The following is a 23,893-nucleotide window of genomic DNA, read 5'->3' as shown; positions in this document are numbered from 1 at the left end:
ATTGACCATTGGTTCTTAGAAATGCCAATATCATAGAATATTCGCTCTGATTGGGTGGTTGCTCGTGGGGGCGGGCTTAATTCTTCGGTTGACGTTGTTGTTGTAAGTGGAGGAGAAATTACTTTGTCGGTGGTGGTCCAGTTTGGGATTTTACACGTAGTTCCACCAATGAAGATGTTAAAAAGTTAGGAATTGTTTGTCCTGGAAACGTGTATGGTACTCACAAGTTGGTACTTGCTGGAAAACTAAACGGGACGATGAAAACTGCGAGGCCGTTGAAGGTAAGCAGTAAAGGGATACTCTAGCTACTAGCGTTAACGTTAGCTAACGTTAGCTGCTGATTAGCCAGGCTTGAAGTAGCCACTTGCTAGCCAGACGTCACGGTTCGGTCTACTTACTGAAAAATTATAAACACTTCTTTGCAATAAGAATTCATGCACACGTATGGCAGTTTCCTAAAGGGCTGACTAAATGGCTCATAACATGAAAATAAAGTTATTAGGGTGAGTGTAAACGGTGCATGAACCCCATGCGTTTGAACGCCTCAAATGCGTTTATGTAAGCATGTGTATTGTTCGTTGATATTTTGTTTCAAAGAATAGTCGTAGCCACAATAGCTGGCTCAGAGTCAACATTTAGGACAAGCCATCATCAGTAGCATTCATATGCATATATTTACTAAGTATGTTGACGAAACATATGGTTACCGAACATTACATTAGCTTTAAGAGCTGTCAACTAACGTTAGCGCTTCAGCTGTGCAGGTTAAACATTGAATTTTAAAGTTGTGCTGAATGGGAGATCAGTTCCATGTTTAAGCTTTAAACAGTTATGTTTTTGTTGTTAGAATTAACATAAATTGTATTGGCTAGCTTTCTAATAGCTGGTCGTCACGATTTAGATGATCCGAGCTCGGTTTTAGTTTAGGTTGCATGTGTGATGTAACATTTATTTAAAATACCAGAGAGAATTGTTGGAGTTAACCGTTTACATCCACGCGTATTTTTTTCTAACTTTTTATTAAAATCGGTTCTATTAAGCTAACGTTAGGTGGTTAACCTGATCGATTGAGTCAATTCAGCAGATCATCTCTTTCCAAACCTTGCTGTCATATATATATATATATATATATATATATATATATATATATATATATATATATGTATGTATATGTGTGTGTGTGTGACTACTGGCTGAGCTGGCGGGTCATTAGGTTCAGTGTTTCGTGCAAGTTTTGAAACTAGGACTTGGGTTATTTGCCGATGAGAGAGGCTTGCGTTACACTTTTCCTTGAATTATTCAGGTCTTGTATTTGTGGGCTCTCTTGTTTTCGCTGATACACCAAAGACATACCTTCAACATGAAAAGTAGGACAGAGGTACAAGTTCCTCACTGCACTTGGCCCACAGGGGACTGTTTATGTTGTTAAAAAGCCATATCCTGTTGGAAACACACACCGCAGTAAGTATGAACCTCCACTTACAAGGTTGATGGGATTTAAAGAAGCTAGGCATTGTGTAGTAGTAAAATGAAATGCATCCATCCCTCCCACCTGTACTCATTCCTTCCAGTGGCTGTGCAGGTTCATGTTTGAAATGCGGCACAGACAAACATCTGCCTGCTACTAAATATGGCTGGTAGGTTAGCCTGTTTTACCAGTCACCATGGCAGGTCATCAGCCATGTGTTTATGCATTATTGTATAGTTGCCCATCAGTTCTGGGATCCATTATGCACTGTGGCTGCTGTCAGGCTCATTATGCAAGTCCTTAAAAGACAAATCAGGCGCAAAATGAACCTAAGGGTTAACTACATATGTGTACCGAGTCTACCGTTCTCTGGGATATGTTTTCATGCAAACCGCTAATTAGCTCATAACGCTAGTCGTCGGGGCAGAGAGAAATCACTATTTCTATACCACTAACATGGCTCAAAATAGCACCACACTTCCATGGCAGCATAATGAAGGTCCCTACATGAAAACCGAAGCATTGAGAACTTTATAAGTGTACAGACAGTTTATTAAAAAGATAGTTTAGAAAGACAGTACCGTTCATGTATACATTCGGGAGCCATCTTGGGAAAACAGTCACGACCAGTCGAACGACGAACGGCGTGCAACCAGTAACGTAGCTCAAGCACGGCGTTCGACTGGTCGTGACTGTTTTCCCAAGATGGCGCCCGCCTGTATATTTACATTTAGGGACCCTAATTTAGAGCTGGGCAATATATATCGATATTATATCGATATTGTGATATGAGACTAGATATCGTCTTAGAGAGTTTGGATATCATAATATCGTAATATGGTATAAGTGTTGTCTTTTCCTGGTTTTAAAGGCTGCATTACAGTAGAGTGATGTCATTTTCTGAACTTACCAGACTGTTGTAACTGTTCTATTATTTGCCTTTGCCCACTTAGTTATTATATCCATATTACTGATGATTATTCATGAAAAATCTCATTGTGTAAATATTTTGTGAAAGCACCAATAGTCAACACTACAATATCGTTGCGGTATCGATATCGAGGTATTTGGTCAAAAATATCGTGCCATTTGATTTTCTCCATATCGCCCAGCCCTACCCTCATGCTACTGTGGAAGTGTGGTTATTGGTTTTGATATGACACATAGCAAAGTCCTATGAATACACAATGGAGGGCAGAGCAGCAATTAACTAGTCTGAGTCTCCGTTTATAGTTTGACAAAGCAGGCAGTCAGTTTAACTTGGGAAACATGTTTCGTCTGGAGTTTTACCTCTCAAAGGTTTTGTGTTACTATCTTAACGATCTCTCATATCCTTAATGTCTTTAACATGGATCTTGTTAACTGTTTATGTGCTGGTGGATGGCTGTGACTGTTATGACGGCCTTGGTGCCCTACAGTGTATATAGTGTTTCACAGGGAGACCATGCTGCTTCAGCAATGCAGAGAGCATGAAAATTTAAATTCGTCTCTCGACGAGCTCCCCCAAACAGCTGGTGTGTGTGTGTGTGTGTGTGTGTGTGTGTGTGTGTGTGTGTGTGTGTGTGTGTGTGTGTGTGTGTGTGTGTGTGTGTGTGTGTGTGTGTGTGTGTGTGTGTGTGTGTGTGTGTGTGTGTGTCAGGGGTCCAGTATCAGTTCCCGAGCCAGGCCCATTTGGCCATGGAGGTATTCCCATAGGATCTCTCAAACATGGTCAGATTAATAAATAAGTAGATGAGTGCTTCTTCAGGTTAGTAGGACAAATGCATGCCTTTTGTGTCAAGTGTACATCTCCCACTCAGTTTTGCAGCATGTACGCACAGACTAGAACAGGCAACAAAGCAAAGCTTAGCTCCTGCTTCTATTAAGACACTTCGCAGCTTTCTTTTTTGTCCATATAAAAAAAATCATGAAACTCTATCCATACAGCCATGCATCTGTGTTCTCATCTCTAAGCGGCACTGTCCAAAAATCTGCAAGAGTAGATGTGATACGTAAGAGATAACTACCTTCGTCCCCACAGTGCCACAGTGAGACGGGGATCAATAGGTGGCTTGTCTCCGAGAGGCCTGTGTGTCCAGACAGCAACTCATAAAACTCTTTGGAGCCCCACCCTCCCTAGCATGGCTGATTGCCTGCCAGTCTTGTGACACAGCAACCAGCCAATGCCCAGGGCTTTTTGTGTCAGGGTGAAGAGAGACCTAGAACTGAGGCATCTACCTGGGGTGCTATCAGCCGTTTGACTTTGAACAACATGTTGTGGATCGTAGGCCTTCACCGAATGCTTTGGGGTTACATTTAGATAATTTATCAAACAGTTATTAAGCGACTGTAAAGTAGGTTGAAACGGTAATATGATGAAAGACATAGCCTTATTGCAGCTATAATCCCATTAAGCATGAGGCGCCACACCCACAAGTGGAGCAAGAGCTTGCTGTATCACTTTATGCTCTTCACCTTTTTCTCTACATACAATGCGGTGTAGGGAACTGATGCTAATTATTTGTCACCAGCCAAAATCTCAATGTTTTATTTGCCCTGTCAGAAATTTTGGCACATACATACAGCTGTTAAAATACATAATTACCTCATTAAAAAAAGGGCTGGAAATTTAAAGTGAACAAACTACCATGACAAACACAGCTGCGGTTGGTTGATCATTTTACATTGAATGCCGAATATATTGGTCAATAGGCATAAATATTTTTTTAAATTTAATTTTTTTCCCAGTGGCAGCAAGGGATAGGTAGGACATTTTTAATTTTCTTTTACAGTAGCGATGGATACTCTATTTGTACTCTACCACCTTGTGTGTCCCAGCATGTTTGGCCAATTAAAAACTGACCGTCGCCCGTCGCTGGACGCACCGGAGGACTGAGACACAAAGTAAACACGCCTCTCTGACCGGTACTGGGGGGTTAGCGGTTAAACTGAGCGGAGGTCAAAGCTCAAGCTAACAGGCTAACGGCTTATTAGCTAGCCCAACACCGAGCGGTAACATCTGCAAAGATTGGATCTGTGAGCGCATTAAAGGTGGAGGGTGGGGGTGTATCCTTGGAGACGCTGAACTGAGCTGTGTTTTCAGTGTTAAACACTGCTGCAGGTATTCATGCATGACTGATGACTAATTATAGTTTGCCTCAAACTTTTTATTTGTGTATTTATTTAATTTTTATATTATTTCTTCCTCAAGCTCATAAAATAAATTTGGGTCGCACATAAATTGACAGGGTCGATCAGAAACCGGAACCAAAAAAAAAAAATTGTATGCCTTCTCTGTTGTGTCTGTCACAGTCCTGCTTGTGACTACTACATTTGCTTTTTCTCACTGCTATTTGTCAGCTTTGCCGTATACTACTATACATAGTGACTGAAAATTTGTTCCCTTATTTTGAAATACTTTTGCCTTTTCGATCAATGCGCCTGCAGTAGGGGTGTGTGATTTGCCTTAAAATAATGTTCCAATATTACATGGTAGTTCTGAGATAATGATATTTTTGATGATATGATAAAATCCTGAAAAATATAAAGTCTTGTTGGTTGTTTGGACTTTTAAAAAACAGTAGTGCTCTCTTGACTTTATTTCTGGCTGTCTTTGTACTCAAATTTGTGAAATATGGTGAAACAAGTTTGTTGTGTCTCCCACATTTGCCAATATCTTCTTCTTAGATTGCTTAGGCTACATGTTACTGTGGTTTGTTGTAGGCCTAACTTTTTATATCTAAACCCCTTCCACACGTTCTGTCACTATCTTTTTTTGGTAGCAATGTTAGTCATAAAGTAAACAACTTGCTATATCACTGATATCATGATATGATACATTTCTATCACAGGACATGAAACCAATATTATCACAAATGATACAATATGGCACACTCCTATCCTGCAGATGATTTGCCCTGGTGCCTTTAAAAATTCATATACCAATGTGCTCTTTGCAAAACATCTCGTATAGCTGACAAATTCATTTAATCCAACCTAATATGACCCAACTTTGTAATTTCAGAGTCTGAATACGTTTTTTTTTATAGACAGGAAACTATAGAAAACAACTGATAGCTGGTGGATTTGAAAACCAACAGGAGGCTCCAATAGGGTTACATTTGCATTTATTGGTACTTGTCAAAGTGTCTGATGGAGTCGATTGAATTCTCCAGCTACACTAAAGTATGTCAACATTTCTTTAGTGGGTAATGTTTATTTAAAAGCATTATAGCAGGTGAATAAAACGATTTAGATGCCACCTTAGCCTGTGGACAAAAGTGTTTCCTGTGCAGACGAGAAGCCATCAGTCCCCGCTCTGCCCTGTTGATCCAGGACAGTGGGCGTAATCCCACACACAGCCCTGATGAGGAGCCTGTCACCCATGATGACATCACACAGGGAGTGACGTGAATTGCCCTGCTGCGTACGGGGACTGAACTTGCACGTGGTGATTCACATGAGCATTAGTGCTGTTCGCCTGCAGAGGCTGGTGTTTGTTTAGCCACTGGCTTTAGATCTAGACTAGCTTGGTTGGCTTCACATTCAGGCTGACTTAGCAGGAGAAGATATTGAACATTTGAATCAGTCTTGAGTAGCTGTAGCTCTATTTTGTGTGTAATACTAAAGGCTTTTTGAAGCTACTATCTCTTTTACAGACGTCTTTTTTTATTTTACAGGAGTACAACAAATAGTCAATTCTAAAATGGCACAGTCTAAGGTTAAAGTTTATGTCTTAAGAAATATCTCACATTCCTTTATGAAATGTCTCACATTCCTCAAGGGTTAATATGCAAGTTAAAGCCGTAGTCATCTCGCTTGCCTTCTAAATGTGTAAAAGCTCATTGTTTGTACACTAAGCAAAAAGGTTATTTTGGCATCATTGCCAACCCGGAGACATTATTTGTTGCCAGTGTAGGCCTATAGTTAAATCTGAGAATATGTCTGAGAACAACGCGAGAGGTAGTTTTTTCCGCTTTAGGTTTTATATGAGTTTTTCTTTTTTTATATAAATCTGGCTTGCACAACATTAACAAAAAACTAGGGCTGCAATTAACGATTATTTTAATAATCGATTAATCTGACGATTATTTTTTCGATTAATCGATGAATCGGATAAAAAAAACAAAAGCATTAATTTACATCAACTCAATACATACTTACATACATACTTGTTTTAGTTAATAGTTGTGTAAAGGTAAGATAGATAAGATGAGCAGATACAGACAAGACACACACACACACACACACACACACACACACGTTGAAGCTTATTCATTAAATTATTACCATCATTGTAGTAAGTGCAAGTTAAGTTCATTTATACACCACATTTAAACACAGCTTAAAGTGATGGTTCGGCGTAATTTCACCCTAGGGTCCTTTGCGCCATGACCTCGAGCCAAACACCCCCCCAGAAGCTTTTTTCACCTGGGTCTAACATTGGGAGAGTTAGTGTAGAGTAGCGTTATCAGCTGAATAGCTTAGCGCAGGGGCTAATGGATCCAGTGATGTATCTCGTAAATGATCCCACTAATAATGCCCGAAATGATACCAAACTTCTACACTAGTACAAATAGGTTATTTACTCATAAAACGATGGATTGGAAAGTTTGTAAGTACACCAGAAGTGTATGTAAATTAGGGGTGCGCGATATGGACAAAAAAATAATATCTCGATATTTTTTCAGATTTTGACTAACGATAATTAGACGATATCCTTTAAAAATGTGTGTTTTTAAAAGTCTGAGTTACTTAATCACTGATGATGATAATGGGCACAGTGTTGAATGAAAACAGTTCTTATTTATTTTCTTTAAAATAATTCTAGTATTCAAGTAAAAACAATTCAAAGACAAAATACTAATACTATACTAATACTAACTGAACATTGAACTCTGAGTACACATGCAGTTGTTCACCTCTGCTGTAATGTAAATTGTGCAGCATACAAGCAAGATGAAATCGTAACAATAAACAAAGGGCTCTGTAAAATATTGCACACAACCATGTCCTTATTGGAAGCAGTCCTGGAGATGAGACAGGGCTGTGTCAGGTCAGGTTCTGATAGTCCTTCTACTTGGCTGTATAGTCCTTCTGACCGGGATTTATGCTGGGATCAGGATTAGTTTATGTGATCTGACTGGCCCAGGTGAGGGAGAGGAGCAGTTCTGTGTGCTTTCTTGATGTTAGAGTATACATGGTCTAGTGTGTTCTGCCCTCTAGTAGCACAGTCTACATGCTGGAAAAAAGCCGGGGAGTACAGACTTTAAGGACGCCTTGTATAAGTCCCCTCCAGGTGATCGCACTGCAGTTCACTATGGTTAGCAGTGAGCCAAACTTGTGCTAACGTTAGCATCAGGGGCTACGTAGACGGCAGTGTGCTGTTTTCGTAGTAAATAAAATGGCCTGTATATTACAGACAGGGCTCCAGGTCAGGTGAGCCGTGCTGGACAACGATCCTTGTGGACAAAATAAAACACCAGCAATTACAACATGAGAAACCTCACATTCATAGCCTTAATTATTACAAGCCACTTACAAAAACGCATTCATAATGAATCAGGACAATTGCAAGAAAGGCGAAAAAGAAAGTTGATCTGTATATGCCTTAATCGCCTCACAGTGATTGTTAGCATCAAAGCAACGTTTTGTTTTGGGTTGATCTGAAACAATAATAGGCCTATATAATGTCCTTGTGTCTATCGTAATATTGTAGCCTCCCTTCGGCGTATCTTAAAATACCCGACATATCTGTTGTGATTTCTCTATCAACACTTTTTAAATGTAGGCTATAGCTTAATGTCCACAATCACATTATGTACCCTATATTAGTTTTTGGAAGTGGCTTGCAATGAATGTGATGTTTCTCATGTTGTAATTGCTGGTGTTTTATTTTGTCCACAAGGGGCACACTTGGTTAAACCCGGAGAGAAACTCATATCACTAAAGATGAATAAGCTCATTCAAAAATATCAATAGCTGCTTTGCTGTGTCGGAGTTAGATTTCAGAACAACTTTACATCAGTTTGGATGGAATGATTAGATTAGACACATTACAATGATTGGTTAATTCGCAGCCAAACTCAAGTAGGTCAACACTGTATTACAAGCCGTTGTTTTGCAAATTCTGAGGTATATATTAGGCTACTATATCCCATACCATATAGGTTACACAAAAGGAGAGACAATAGCCCTATTCGCACGGGATAAGTATTACCTGGTGACCTCCAGTCATTTGTAATAATTGCGGAGGTTGTCTGTGATCTTAATCCCGTGCGAATCGGTCATGTCTGTAATTTGTAAAGTAATAATTCCCCCGCAAATGACCTACCATATTTCGCCGAAAACGGAGGTCCTGTGATAATATTAGTCCCGTGCGAATCGGCATCTCTGATTTGTCCAGGATTTGGCGGGGCTTTTTTGTTTTTTCAAGGTACCTATTTCCTTCTTTTGCGCCTTTTTATCCATCTTTCGCGAAGAATGGAGGGTGCGTTGGAGTGTTTTGACAGTGTTTTGGGTGCTGGGTCATGTCGCTATACATCATATACAATTTGCAGAAAGAGAAAGATGAAAACCACCACAAGTGCAAAGACTAGATTAGATCTGGGAAACGATTTGAAAATCGGCAGTAATATGTTTGTGATTGTGTGACGAATCTGGTGACACAGGCGGACCACATCGGCAGCTGTTAGGTAAACACAACATACGGAAACCAGTTAGGGTAGAAACCAGTAGGGCTATAACACCAGCAGCAGCAACAACAACAACAGCAGCAGAGAGCAGAAGAGAGCAGGCAAGTGTTATTTACATACACTTCTGGTGTACTTACAAACTTTCCAATCCATTGTTTTATGAGTGCATAACCTATTTGTACTAGTGTAGAAGTTTGGTATCATTTCGGGCATTATTAGTGGGGTCATTTACGAGATACATCACTGGATCCATTAGCCCCTGCGCTAAGCTATTCAGCTGATAACGCTACTCTACGCTAACTCTCCCAATGTTAGACCCAGGTGAAAAAAGCTTCTGGGGGGGTGTTTGGCTCGAGGTCATGGTGCAAAGGACCCTAGGGTGAAATTACTCCGAACCAGGGGCAGATCTACCGGGGTGGCATAGGGTGGCAAATGCCACCCTAAAAGAAAGCCTTGCCACCCCTGCTGCCACCCCAGTTGGCAGCAACGAATTACGGTTAAAGTTATGGCCAATTTGACAATTTACGAGTGCGTCTCAACGTATCCGACTACAGTGAATGCAGCATAAGATGACGCCAGAGCGGAGAGACCCTGTTTTGTTTGGAAAACTGAGTGGTGCAAAGCGAGGGAGCCAGGAGTCGCGATGAATGGAGACACAGTAGGAAAGCGGTCAAAACGGATTAACATCTATCAAGAAATGAAATTATAACGAAAGCACAGTGCTAGCATAGGCCTAGTTGCGATGCTGATTTTGAGATGATAAAAATCAGGTTGAAGAACGTTATTTCGCCAACTATACAATGTTACTTAGGGTCTGACGTTTGTTCTGTGTAAAGTAGGCTACAAAAGCTAATATTGATTCAATGTCTGTCAAGGAAAACATTGTTACTTTGAATCTTACAGAAATGAAGAGGAAAGGTAGCATATTCAGTTTTTGTCTCCAAAGAGAAAGGCGAGAGAAATAGAAAATGAACAAGTGAGCAAGGTAGACGGAGAAGATGAGGTGGAAGGAGAGAGAAAAGAGGTGGAAGGAGAGAGAGAAGAGGTGGAAGGAGAGAGAAATGGCAACAGAAACGTGACAGAGACAGAATACAAGGCCAAGGCGACCAGGGACAGGAGGAGGTGGGAGAAGACCACAGCGGTGAAGATATGGAGGGAGAGCATCACCAAGATGAGGAGGGAGAAAGCGAGAGACAAGATAACGTGCAGGGCTCAGACAGTGAGAGGGAAAGCAGAGTGCCTGGGCCATCACCAACCATCTCCTGTCGAGCTGGTCCACACGGTATGGAAATTATTGATGCATAGTATACTAAGATATGAATAAGAACAACAAATGACAAAGCTTAAATATGAATAATTAGGGAAAGTTGTCAGTGTGAAAGTGTGATGAGATGGGGAGATGAGTTTTTATATTTTGTATATAATGTATTTTAGATATATTGCTCAGAATAAATATAAAATATATATATAAATAAAACAAAAAATAAACAAATGAACCTAAAAATACTCTCCCAGGCTAAAGTGTTAGTGTGTGTTAACACAGTCTGATGGTTAGAACTAATCAATGACAGTTCCTAATCTTGTACAAATGCTGCCTGCAACGCTGCCTCTCTGACACAGTCAAAAACTGTTTGCTTCCCCTCTCACACATCTGCCACTCATCACCTGTGTCTTAACTTAATGCCTTTCCTGTGATAATGCCCCTTCTATCATACTTTTATATCCCCTATTAAGTGAGATCACATTGTACGGTCACTTATTCCTAATATGAACTGTTTCAAATGAAACCTCAAATGCCGGACACTGATTGCATGAGATGAAGTTTGTCTGTATGAGTTTGTAAATAGCAGCCTGTGCCCTTTTGTAGTGTGTATATACTATTTCTCATCAAACTGTGATAACTGATTAAATTCAGTAAATATACGTCTGACATATGTTGCCACCCCTCAAAAATTCCTGCCCCCCTCTCGCCACCCCATAAATATTTTTCTAGATCCGCCCCTGCTCCGAACCATCACTTTAAGATGACCAAGTGCTATAAAAGAACTTTAAAATGAAATTTAAAAGTACAACACACACACATATTTGTCAACAATAACTATACGGGACAAAGCACAGAATACATACATGATAACAGATTGAAAAATTAATGGGCGACAAAAGGCGAGTGAATAATAACGTGTCTTTAGTCTTGCAAACTATACCACCCCTGTTTTACTACGGTTATTAACGAGCTAACGCTAGCTTGTCATGCTAGTCAGCTGGATAACGAGTAAACCCCACACCGGCAACAGAAGAGCTACTGGAGGGGCGTTACGTTCCTCACTTCAAAACTGAACAGAAGTAGGAGTAGTGACTTTGCCCTGCTGTTGAACTCCCTTCCTCCTCATCAAGGACTCCAACATGTTTACGTTTACGATTTTATGATCATCACCGTGGTGCGCCCGTTCCATGCCGTGTCGCTTTTGCTTATCTTGCAATTAACGTGTTTTCGATTTATTTAGTGTGAAATGCTCCCACACCTTGGATGACTTAGGTCGTACTGATTTCTCTGCCTCCGCCGTGTGTTTCAGAAAAACGTTACGGCTCTCTCCGGTCTCTCTCCGTATTTCCTCTACCCACGCTCTGCTCTTTTTTTCTTTTCTTTCGCGCTGTGCTGCTCCGCTGCGCTCGACTCCATTTTTTTTTATCTCTGCGACTAAGTGCCGTAATAGTTGCACGACACAACGAATCGATAATGAAATTCGTTGACAACTTTTTTAATAATCGAATTTGTTGCAGCCCAATAAAAAACTACTCGGATTTATATCTTTTTTGTGTTTTTTCTATAAATTGCATTACTAATTGTTCGAATACTTAGGTTATTAGAGTTAAAGATGCTGATGCTTGTTTGTTTTCAAAGTACCTTTGGACAAAAATGCTGCATTACATAAAAACTGCATGAAAAGACTTTCCAAAACGAAACTGAAGTCTTAGAACTTGATGTTAATTGCCCTTCACAACAAATCACTTTGTAGATGATTTTATGTTAAGGGCCTGGCTTCAATGTGACACTTGACTGTTTGACATGTATGGCCCCAGTGGGAATCCTTTGGTTTAAGCACTATTAACACATTTTGATTATTGTCACCATCTTACTTTGCTGTTGAGTCATATTGCATATTTTGTATGGTCGCGGTTGAATATTCCCAACCTTTGCTAATAAATAGGTGGGCAGTGCTCAGGTGGATGCAGTGGCTTGTATTTCTTTACAGCGGCTATAGAAATCAATAAAGAGGCTGCCAGGGCTGAATGAGGACTTCTCACCCACAGAGTCTGGAGTTTAGGTTGGCAGCTTTCTGGATTACTGAAACCAACGCACATTGTTTATCAAGTAAAACATGTATCCATCTACCTCTACTGCTGCCCTTCAGAGGCAGATTCACACTTTGCTCTGGATGCTCTCTACAGCAGTCACTCTTAATATATTGTTTCTGGGTTTTCTTTTTGTTCACATCTCCTAAAACAGTAATGCATTGATAGCAGCTTAGCTTCCACTTCCCTCACTCACTGTGAGGATCAAATACCCTCATTCTGTTTTCTGCTGTTTCAGGAGTTCACCGCACTGACACTGCACAATGTAATGTGGTCTCTGTGTGGAGTGTGGGAATGCCACTTATGGTCCCCTGTAGCCCTCTCAACAGCAGCCTGCCTCATGCGGCTGTTAATTAGCACTCCTTGACTGGTGAAATTACTGGGCCTGACTGCAGTAACATGCCTCGGGCACAGACCAGGAACCTCTGAGGCCAGCTTGGATGGATAATAAAACCATCACTATAGACAGAAAGGAGGAAAGACTTACGTCATGATATAGATACAATTCTAATCACAATGATTATCACATCATTTTCTTCCTCGCTTCAAAATTGCATAGTAACATGTTACACTCAAATCTGTCCACTACTCACTTAGGATGTTTTACCAGACTAAACTCCTATAATAAAAAAAAAAAAAACTATATAATAATAAAAAGACTGAATAACGGACAGATTTGGCCAAATGTTAAAATGTAGTCAATCATTTAGTTTATAAAACCTGTCAACTGAAATATCTCTTTGAGAATGATTTCACATCTGAAGAGGGGAGATATACTGTATTATATGATCTTACATATAGCTATCTCAAGACTGAATCATAGGAAATGTAGACCAGAAATCACCAGCTGTTCTCAAATAAGACACATCCTGTTTTTAGAGTAAAATGTGTGGGTAGGTCTATTTATTTGTTTAACGGAACATTGTTGCTGTTACTGTATCCATCCATATAAGTAAACCTCTTAAAATTCAATTCTGAACAAGCTTTTTCTTCACTAAAATGTGAGCTTTTCGTTTCAAGCATTGGCGTGCTTTGCAGTATTTTAGCAAACTTGGAGAACTAAGTGAATTCAGAGATCTCTGCTGCATGACATCAGCTCTCAGACACTTTGATAAACACTTGTTCTCAGAAGCTGATACTGTCCATTTCAGCTGGCTGAACTTGGCTGTTATTACTTTGCTCCAGTGAACATCAGTCCACAATAGGCTGAAGGGAACCACTATGAAGCACTCCTGACTAGGTTTTGTCTGACCATGTCCCTTTTCCTGAACCAAATTTACACCTTGTCGCCTGAGCAGTGGGCACACTGAACGATAATATAATTATTATTATAATAATAATAATAAACCTTATTTATTCAGCACTTTTCTTGTTGTAACAGTGTTACAAAGAAAATAAAACCAGACAGGGCCGATACAATGAGAATAAGGCTAAAGGACATGAGCGCAGATGAAGTAAATCTGCTCAAGTGCCTTGAGTTCAGTCGGCAGAGAGTTCCATATGTGTGGGGGGGGCTCTAATAGCAAAAGCCCGATCACCCTTTGTCACAAACCGTGACCTGGGAGTAACCAGCAGGGCTCCATCCTCCGCGGCTCTCAATGGAGTTAATGAGTTTACGTCCTCTTGAACCTCACTTGAGCACATTCTGTATGTAAATGGGCCCTGACTGTCCTTGCTGTGCTGCGGCCTCAAGGATATCATTTTCTTTTTGTCAATTAGGCCTAAACTGGGCGGGTACTCGGGTGTGATGCTTTTGAGAGAGCGCATGGCATCACCAATGGTAGGATTGTCTTGAATTAAGGCATTAGGCGTTCACCAGGGCGTTTATTTCCTGACGGTGTTGGTTGTTGGCTGTTTTTGAACTCTGCACAGTGCAGTCGTTCTATGTTTAAACTGTGATTATGAGCGAATTATTTTTAGACCATCTGAAACAGGAGGTTGCTCTAATTCTAGCAACTCAGAGATTAGGTGGTTATTCTCTGTATGCATTTGTACTGTAGGTATGCTTAGACAGCTGTCATTGCTCTGGTTTAGATGCAAGGCTACTCAGAGCTAGCGGTCTAGTATCTAATGGGCATAAAGGGGCTATGTCCTCATGAACAATAGTAATAATATACTCAAACCACTGTGAATGCCTTTTTTTTCTTATTCCTTGCGTTGCATTTTTAAAGTTGCAGTAGCTCAGTCAAGTAAGTCAGTTCAAAGCTACTACAATCTGTGGTTAACACATTTTTTGGTTCTATACACTCCAAACAATAAAACCAAGGTCAAATTCATGATCTGTAAGTAGATCTTGTTTTCCTCAACTTATTTTGCCTTGAGCTCTCATGGAGAAAAAGGCTGGTTGCTGAGTTGGATCAGGTTTGGATGTTTCTGAGCCAGCAAGCAGAACGGGGAGGCCGAGGGAGGGAAGTTAGACTTGGCAAATTTTTGTGTGATGACTGGACAGCTTTTTGACTGGACCAGCTCAAGTGGCATGGCCTCCGAGAGGGCAGGCATGGTGTGGAACCTCTGACATCAGCTGTGTATGCATTCGGACTGGTGTTGTCTTACGCATTGCACACAGACCCAGACGCCCACAGCTGGTGGTCAAGCCTTCATCAGGGCTGGAATGTACATGCTACATGTTTCACGCTGCAAAAATGTTATCCATTAGTAGTAGTAATAATATACCGGCTTAAGGAATTTTCTGAAACATGTTTTAGTTTCCATGTAGGGAGGGTAATCTTTTCCTACTTTTTTGAATTTTGAATTCCCACTTGTTTGTGCTTTGCACTTTTTACAGTGTAGGCTGAGGCGAAAGATCATTATTGTCCTTATTTGGGAAGAAGATAGCCAGTACTTGCTGCAGCTGCATCAGGGTTCTTTGCTCCAAAAAGACAAAGGCTTTCTTGGATTCACATGAAGAAGCATTTTTTTTCTTTTTTAGCTGACGGACTTGAAATGGTCCACTAGTTCCTATATTTCACATGTCAACAGCAGCTCTGTGGATGTTCTGTTGTGGTACAGTGCAGTGGGTTGTATTGATGTTTCTCCAATGACCAGCTTACTAGTATATCTCCTTTTGTCCAGGGAAGTGGTCACACTCCAATTTACTGTATAGATTTCTGAGATGTAAACAATTGCAACTGAAAACATCAGCCCCCTCCCTCACTACTGGTCAAGCACATCTGATCAGCTGAGTGAGAGAATTAGTGAGGCAGCAGTTTGCAACCAGAACAGGAATATCTAGCAGCACCAGGCTAACAGAATCATTATATATTGTGTTGTTTGCTTTTTCTTGTTACTTGAAGGTGAACCCTTGATCTTTCTCCTCTATGATGAACATATTAATTAAAGGTGGTTTAAAAATGAATTTATTTTGACATGGAGAAAGGGGGAAGAGCATTGACTCGCTTTGCTGCGCAAATCTCTCTCGTTGCAGTGGCCTTGTATATGCCCGAGGGGGTATTTTAATGCAATGCTTATTATATGCTTGAGCATCATGCCAGCCCTTGGAAATGAATGTGCCGACGCTACACTGTTCTATATTATGCATTCAGTTGCCCTTGAAGACAACTGATGTTGCAGAAAGTGACAAAATTGGCTGAGATATCTTCTGCTTTTTTCACAGGCGGAGCAATTTTTCTATGCCATAAAAGGTATATTTATATTGTGTTTTTTTGTCAACACAATTACATCATCAGTAAGAAAGCATTGCCCAACCCTATAGAATTATATTACGCTATACAGAGCAAAGATTTTGCATTGCTATGCTCTGTTCTGCATTTTGTTGTCCAAGGCTGTAGGGTCCACTGATTCTTTTTTAAATCCCTTTTCTATTTTGTGTCAAGAGGGACTGACGCAGTACATCCTATAGCAACGGTTCATTCTCCTTAGCACATGTGCAGCAGTGCCTTTGTGCTGCTCCGTTCAGCTGAGAGAAACTTTGGTAGAACTGGGTAAAAGGTTTGGCTTCTCTTTCTCTCCTCCTTTTGCTGCAATTACACTAAATCAGGCATTGCAGCGAAAAACGCCAGTTCTCACATTTGAATGTGGGTTGAGCATTTAGGCTGTGGCGGCGGGAACCACAGGGGATGCCGAAAGCTGGTATTAGGGCCGGGCGATAAATCGATTTTATCGATTAACTCGAATGTGTAGTTAACGTCGATTTGTTTAAATGAAAATCGATTTTCTCCTTAACATCCGCCGACGCTCCCCTCTGGGCTCCTGTAGCTCCGAACGGACTCAGCCCTCCCCCCGCGCGTTTGCCATAGAGATACACAAACAACATGGTAGCGACAGGGACTACCATTAATTATGATATATATATATATATATCGCAGTGCTCTGTCCCCGGCTGAGAGTCACCTATTCTCGGATAACTGAACCACCAGCTAGCGTTGACCTGAAGGAGAACCATGCGGGGCACCAGAGGCGGTGTTGAGGAACTCTGTTGCGGCTCAACACATTTACTAAATGCTGCTGATACGACTGAGCTGTGACGGAGGTCTGTAGCGGCTTAAACAACTAGCAATCGCCGCTCTGTAGCACGGAGCTCCTCTTCGACGTATGTTTTTACCGCTAGTTACTACGAAGGAGCTTGCTGCAGGTATGCTACATTCAACAGACCATGGGATGTAAATGTACGTTACTCAGCAACTGGTAAAAATAGGGGCAAGGTTGCGCAATAAAATTAAAATGATTTGATATTTTAGCGAGGAACGAGAAGTGAATTACCTGTATGTGTGAAAACAGCTTTATCTCACGCATCCGTTTTGTTGTTGTTGAATATATAGCCGTGTGTGTGTGTGTGTGTGTGTGTGTGTGTGTGTGAGTCGAAACAAAATAAAGTTAAAACTTGTTTTGAACAATTTCTTTGTCATCTGCAGATTGCTTTTAAGGGGGAGAAAAAAATCAATTTAAATCTTACATCGGATTTTTTTATTTTATTTTTTATTTTTAGGCCATATCGCCCAGCCCTAGCTGGTACGTGACTCTCTCACTCGCTCTACCACACACACACACACACACACACACACACAGACACACACACACACACACTATGGCTCTGCAATTCTGTTAAACAGATACGCTAGAATCACCAGCACAAACATGTCCAAGTCCTCACAACAGTGTAGGCCATTTATGTAGGCTGCGTAGAGCCTACATACACCCATAAATCAGCCATTAGCCAGGCAACGATCAGCCTCTTTCCCAGCTATAGCTTTTAATGTTATGTAATGAGTGTAGGCTGACTGGGCTCAGTCAGTAACCAGATTACAGCAATCTACAGATAAAGACAGCTGAAGGACAGCCATCCCACCACACCTTTGTTTTTCTTCTTCTGTTTTTTTTTTCCTTCAGTATGTGTCACTGAGAAAGCGAACAAGGAGGCATTTGTTTTTATGCATGTGTCTGTGGTTTTAAAGACAAGCTACGCCTATTGAAGACATTTAGAGCACTTATGACTGACAACATAAGGCTAATTGAGACGTAAGTGCTGTGCATCAATCTTGTGGAGATTTAAGTCTCCAAATGTCCCTCATTAGACGTATAGCCCGACTGAAACTGGATTTTTTTTTATATATATTTAGGAGTTAAAAAAATCTTTAAAAACGATAAGCGCATAATATAACAAATTTTGATAGGTATCCCTTAGATTCATTTTTCAAAGAATTGTGACCAATATTCATACTAAGCAGGACAAAAAATCAACTTGTCAGTGCTCTGTAGTTAACAAACTACATAGACACTGTTTTTGTATAAACCTACTTTGGCACATCTGTACTGCAATTTCTTGTTACTTATTTGCTGACATTCACACTGATACGATATATCTGCAATAAGCTTATATACGTACTGTATATATTGAGCTCTAGCTCTAGCTGTTAGCACTCATTGTTCTGCCCAAAGGTTTTGCTTTCTAACCCACCATCACTTTAGACCGGAGATGGAGCACTGGGGCCACACTTATCACTCCTGCCACACCAACCACATTGCCCTCCCCTGTTTGCTTACTTTACACACTTTATCTCATTACTCATATGGTTTTGCGAGGGTGTGTTACATTTGTTGAGATCACAGGAAAGTTTTTTTGTGATTTAACTAAAATAGAATTGACACATTCATAGACAAGGTCATACATCATGCCCGGACCATTAGAGGGAAACTCAGTCAGCCTTATGTGAAGTTTCACCACAAACTGTGCTGATAATAAAATAATTGTCAGGCTCTGGGTCATAGTGTTAACTGTCTATTCAGGTGTAGTGCACCCCTTTTGTTCTTTGACCTCAGCTCCTTTCCCTCTTAATTGTAAAGCATAGCTCACGTTTCACACGATGAATTGTAAACTTAGTGAGCCGAACATGAAGTGGTAAATCTTGTAAACACGTACATGACCCTGTTTCCCTAGTTCATGGAGACCTATTGTAGGTAAACCTAGCTTAGTGTAATCACCATGTGGTGAAGCCGCTTCTGTAAAAGGCACAACCAGTATTCCACATGTAAATACAAGTCTCCTCCTCCTTTACCAAAATTCAAAACACAAGATTTGAAAACTTTGACTCCTAAATTAACTGACAGACAGGCAATTGAATAACACAATTGTTTGTCTGTGCACTAAACTAAATCGCAATGGTTTACATCTGTAATGCCTTTAAATACAGGAGCAAAAAGAGCAGTATTCTTAAAGGTCCCATGACATGGTGCTCTTTGGATGCTTTTTATATAGACCTTAGTGGTCCCCTAATACTGTATCTGAAGTCTCTTTCCCGAAATTCAGCCTTGGTGCAGAATTACAGACACTAGAGCCAGTCCCACAATGAGCTTTCCTTAGGACGTGCCATTTCTGTGTCTGTAGCTATTGAGGAGGAGAGAGAGGGGGGGTGGGGCAAGGTGGAGGGTGGGGGTGTGGCCTTGACCAACTGCCACTTTGCTTGTTTTCAAGCCATGATGTCTCTCTCTCATGGGTGGGCCAAATTCTCTGGGCGGGCAAAGCAGAGAAAGGGGAGGTAACCTTGCTCCTTATGACCTCATAAGGAGAAGATTCCAGATCGGCCCATCTGAGCTTTCATTTTCTCAAAGGCAGAGCAGGATAAATATATATCTAACCACTGGGGGACCATAGTCAGGCTGGGGGAACTCATATCAATGTTAAAAAACCTAATAAAGTGAAATTGTCATACCATGGGACCTTTAAAATGCCTAGGTCCCTTCTATATCTCAGACTCTTTAAAGTCACAGTAAAGACAGACGTTAGAGCATCTTGCTTCTGTATTGTGACATATTTCTGAGTGAATCGAAATATATGGGCGGATATCCAAAAATCAAAAAGGCCTGGGGCTTTGCAAATACAGCACAATACAGAACGGTAGAGACATCCGGAGCTCAGAAGCTGCAGGACTCTTGGCCTCCACCCGCACCTCCTGAAATGAATGAATTAGACCTCCACAGTCTTTGGATTTTAGCTGGCAAAGCCTTTGTTTTTTCCAAGCACATACCTCCTTCTAACATATTGCTCTACTAGCTAGTAGACTAGTACCCACAATAACTAACAGCCAATTGCGGTTTTATCACTTTTAAAAGAGTGAAATACTGACAGCCTGACTACAACATCAAACGTTGTAACATTCTACAACTTGATGCATCTACATTTTATTTTATTATGTGTTACCATAGCAAGGAGTTTGATTGACAGCCAGTCATCCAATCAGGACAGTCACATACCGGAAAGCATTTTGAGTCCAATCATGATTCACAGTTTACGCTGCTGCCGCTGCATAGCATACTTAATAGTTAGACAGAAACGTGACAACATTACATTTTTCATTATTTTATATTTAACAGCTAACGTTGAATTTATGAACACACGCAAGTCATCTGAGTCATTTATTTTTTGTCAAGTCGCAATTCATCCAAACGGTGACTCAAGTCGACATCTCTGGCTAACACCTTCACATTTGATTGGATAAATGTATGTAACTGCCCCCCGCGTTCAATATAAATCATCAAAAATAATTTCACGTTTTTCAGGAAGAGAAAAAGAAAAGGAATATTATATATATATATATATATATATATATATATATATATATGTATGTATGTATGTATGTATGTATATGTATATCACTATATACTAGATAATGTTTTTTACACACATTTGGCATAATAACAGATGAATAAATAATAAATCCAGGGACACAGGATTAGAACTTTTCATTTCACTGTGTTTTAAGAACAGCTAATCAATATTTGTATAGTAATAATGTGAAAGAAGTCGCGAGTAGTGATGAATCTATAGAGAATTATCCGCAGCTTTGCTCGGTTTTACGGAGCTTTACAGCGCGTTTCATCATTGTTTAGCTGTCCGCTGCAACTTTACTGTTTTGGTTCACTCTCTGCTCTCATAGGGTCGTTTTCAGCGTAGAGGTTCTAAAAACCCACTGTACACTAGCTGCTCAGCACCACACAGCAGACAGACAAAATGAGCCACTAGCTGGGGAACATAATGGATCATTTAGCAGCTAAATAACCAGATAATTTCCCACAGGATTTGGTGGAAATGCAACGAGATGTGGACACAAAAATGAATCCAAATGAATGGTAATGTTGTTTAGTAACTGCTGGATGTGTAAATAAACAATGTTTGCTAAATCAACTTAAAAGGAGATGTTCATGTTGCGTTAACAACTGGTTTCCGCTGCCCCCAAGGGTCCCAAACAAATTGCGTAGCGGATCTTAAAATTAGAAAATGTCTAGATGTGAATCAATTTTATAGGTTCATATTATTAAATGAGGTTACCCCAGCTCCTCTTTAACATTGTAACATTTTTCATAATTTAGGTCATGCCCTATTGAGTGACCTAGCATGGGTAAACCTAGACCATAAAGCATGACAAAGCATTTAGAGCACTGACCACTTTTGCACATAAAGGCCTAATCTTTCTGTTGTGCCCTTTGTGTGTTATACATGTTATTGTTTGTTTCTCTCCTTATGTTCCTTATCTCGGTTTGCTGTGAACAGTGGGTAATGGCCGCACCCCAGGCTGATAACAACACATTGAACCAACACTACTAAATCCTGTCTGGACTTTATAACAACAAAGACAATGCCGACAACAACAACAACAAGACAAGGAATGCAGTTTAAATTAATCAGAATAATAACAATAAAATAAGTGTTAATAGAAAAATAGTATTGGAGTAGTGACAACAGAGTAACTTGCTTTTGTGCCTTTTTCTTGTGGCTTTCATGTAGCCCCGTGATTTTTTTACACCTCGTCTTTTCACTGACTTGTGTCTTTATCTTTAGGAGGTAATTGCATTTTTGGCTGAGTCAAATACTGTAGTTTGCGCTTGTCTTTTCTGTCTGGCTAGAGAGTCAGGCTTGTTGAACTCCCCATGGTAGAGGATGATGCCTTCAACCAGTTCAGCTGCTCATTTGGTCAACAGTAGAAGACATTTGTACTCTGTACCTGGTGTGGATGTAGGTAACATCTCAAATGCGAGGGCTTGCATTCCATAAGAAGAGTATAACAATGTTTCCTTCATAAATGATCAAAGGGCCAGCAAAACAAACTTGTGTCCACAGTCCCAGCAGTAAATGTAACCCTCTCAGCCCACCGAGGGCTGACGCAGTGGGCTGTGGTGACCTCTCTGTCTCCCTCAGTGATCCAGGCCATTCTCCCAGCCCTCAGCTCAGCACCCACGTGTTGTCAGCAGCTCCTGTTACGTAAGCCCTCCTGCCAGACAAAAGCTCAGCCATCCCAGACACAAATCACTGACTGCCCCATGTTGGCAGCAGCGCTGTTAATGTTAGCCAGTAATCCACACAGGGTCTTTCTTCTATGGATTTTTTTTTTTTGTGTGTACATGTTGCCAATTTTAGAATTTGTGCCACCAAATAAAAAAACATTTGACGGCATGAAATGTAATGTATATTGTATTTGTGTGAACTCCACATGTCATTGCTGTTAGGCTGCCTTGACATTAGAGGTGGACACTGGCTTCACTGTAATACCCACCCACCTTTTGTGGAAAAGGCAATTAATACATTTTAGCTTTGGTGAAGGTTCACAATACACACCCTAGTTTGAATTTGATGAACTTGATAAACTTGTAGCCTTCCACACCTTTACTGTTGTTTGATGTCATAAACTGGTTTTCTGTTCTGTCTTAATGACTGCAAGTTGTGAAACATCCATCATTGTGTAAGTCTGTCTAAAATAATAACTATAGGCACTTAGCAACATCCTTCCTTAATAATGCTTGACTCATGTAGACTAATCAGGTTTGCTAATATACTTTCACAGGGCTCCAGAATGGATAAAAAATCTGTCAAGAGCGACAAAACATTTTCATTGGTCGCACCGGTGCGTCTTGCAGGGCTGTCTCTGTGTGTGTGGATGTGCAGCGTTGGGTTCAGAGAGGAGGCGGAAGCGCTGCCATGTGCCTGACGGACAGCTCCATGTGTGATTAGAAAACAGCAGAGGTGCAGAATCTTTGTTGACCGACGCACAAAATGCGCAAATATCCAAGCTACTGCTCACCCTGAGAATTGATACATCACGGCGTTTCGCGGTGCTTCAGCCCCCCTGTCCATTGCCGGCTTGATCTGCTCTGTGCGACGCGCTGGGGCTCTGTCAAAAATAGACTATGGCTTGTACAGAGCAGAGCGGAGAGTCGCTTCTAGGAAACTTCAAAAACTGAAGCTGGTGGCAGAAATAAGACATGTAACAAATTTAAGTAGTTATTATTCAGATATGAATAATATATTATTTAGTAAGGATCTATAGTGCCCTAACTATGGAATCTGTGTCATTATTGATATTTCCCTTTTTTCTCATGATCATTCTCTCTGTTTTAAAGCCATATTTTCCTGTTGATGTTTACATTAAAACGGTTGTGGTGGCCTGAAGAGATCACCACTATCTCTAAAAGTGGTTAGACAAGGGACACTGCAACCTGTCCAGTTAGAAACACAAGAGAATGCAACTGAAGTTTTGAACGCTTTCTTTATCACTGTTACACAGTTAGCACACACTTTCAGTTGAAGTTAAGACGTGGTTCTGTAAGGGATCATTATTAAATAATTATCTAACCTGCAGCATTTGTACATATTGGCTATAACAAGCACAAATATGGTAATAACGTGAGATATTATAATCTAATAACGCTTAAAATGTTTTATTGCAGCTCCGACATGCTTGGTGAAAACCTGAAAAAAGTTAAGCGCACCAGTGCAACCAATGTTAAAAGGTAGACTGGAACCCTGTCTCAAATCTGATCCAATAAATGAATATATAAACACAAATAAATGACATGTCCTTTCCACAGTGCATTCAGATTGATTAAATTTTTTATGATGATGTGGTGGAACACCAGAGGCCTTGTGGGACACAATCGGGCCATTTGCAAA

General features: G+C 40.5%; 1 protein-coding gene across 5 annotated transcripts in view; it reads left to right on the top strand.

Moving 5' to 3' along the window:
* Positions 1-82: 82 nt before the first annotated feature.
* Positions 83-23,893, top strand: part of otud7b (OTU deubiquitinase 7B) — a 43,329-nt gene continuing 19,518 nt past the window's right edge. For all 5 annotated transcript variants that reach the window (XM_039805733.1, XM_039805732.1, XM_039805731.1 and 2 more), the window contains exon 1: positions 83-281. The gene's annotated coding sequence lies outside the window, so the exon portion shown is untranslated. The remainder of the gene's footprint in view (positions 282-23,893) is intronic.

The sequence above is a fragment of the Perca fluviatilis genome, chromosome 7 (genome assembly GCF_010015445.1).
Source record: "Perca fluviatilis chromosome 7, GENO_Pfluv_1.0, whole genome shotgun sequence".
Classification (NCBI taxonomy): Eukaryota; Metazoa; Chordata; class Actinopteri; order Perciformes; family Percidae; genus Perca; species Perca fluviatilis.
The sequence above is the reverse complement of the archived record's forward strand: the minus strand, read 5'-3'. Positions and strand labels throughout refer to the sequence as shown.